This window comes from Cucurbita moschata, unplaced genomic scaffold (genome assembly GCF_002738365.1).
Source record: "Cucurbita moschata cultivar Rifu unplaced genomic scaffold, Cmos_1.0 Cmo_Scf00006, whole genome shotgun sequence".
NCBI lineage: Eukaryota > Viridiplantae > Streptophyta > Magnoliopsida > Cucurbitales > Cucurbitaceae > Cucurbita > Cucurbita moschata.
In genome coordinates, this window is record NW_019268522.1 from 1,680,853 (window position 1) to 1,681,580 (window position 728).

Sequence of the window (728 nt, forward strand, 5' to 3'; positions counted from 1 at the left end):
TAAAAAAAAAAAAAAAAAAAAAAAAAAAACCCTAGATTTTGATAAATGAATATGGCGTTTTCGTGATTTTTTTTTTCGAGTTAATTTAGATGGGAAAGTTTTTGTTTTTGTCTTTTCGTTGTATCGACTACTGTCAACCGTGTTTCGTCGTTTAGGTTACATTTTGATTGTAGCTATATCGTGTCATTGTCGAATCCTATGGTAATAAAATTTTAGTTTAAAGTTACATGTTGATCGAGTTTATTACAATGATTAAAGATTTGTGTTTTTTAAAATTGTTATCGATCCATCAAAAAAAGTAGAAATTCATACAACTCGATAATACAACCAGTCCAAACTGCCCAACCCAATCAGTTGGGTTGGCTTGAATTTTTAAAAAATTGAAAAATTCGATTCAGTTTGCAGGATATATCGGCCCAACACAAACAGTAAATATTGGGTTGGATTGAATTTTTAAAAAATCAAAAAATTATGTTCACTTTACCAGTTATATATATATATATATTATGGATTGATCCCAAAGAGTAGAAATTTCAGTAGAGTTGTTCCTATGACCCGATAACTCGACCAATCCAAACAATAAATGTTGGTTTTTTTTTTTTTTTTTTTTTTTTTTTTTTTTTTTTTTTTTTTTTTTTTTTTGTCTAAGGTTACNATCCAACTTAGTTATTAATGTAATATATAGTATGAAAAAAAAAAACGGACGACCTAATCTAATGCAACCCGAA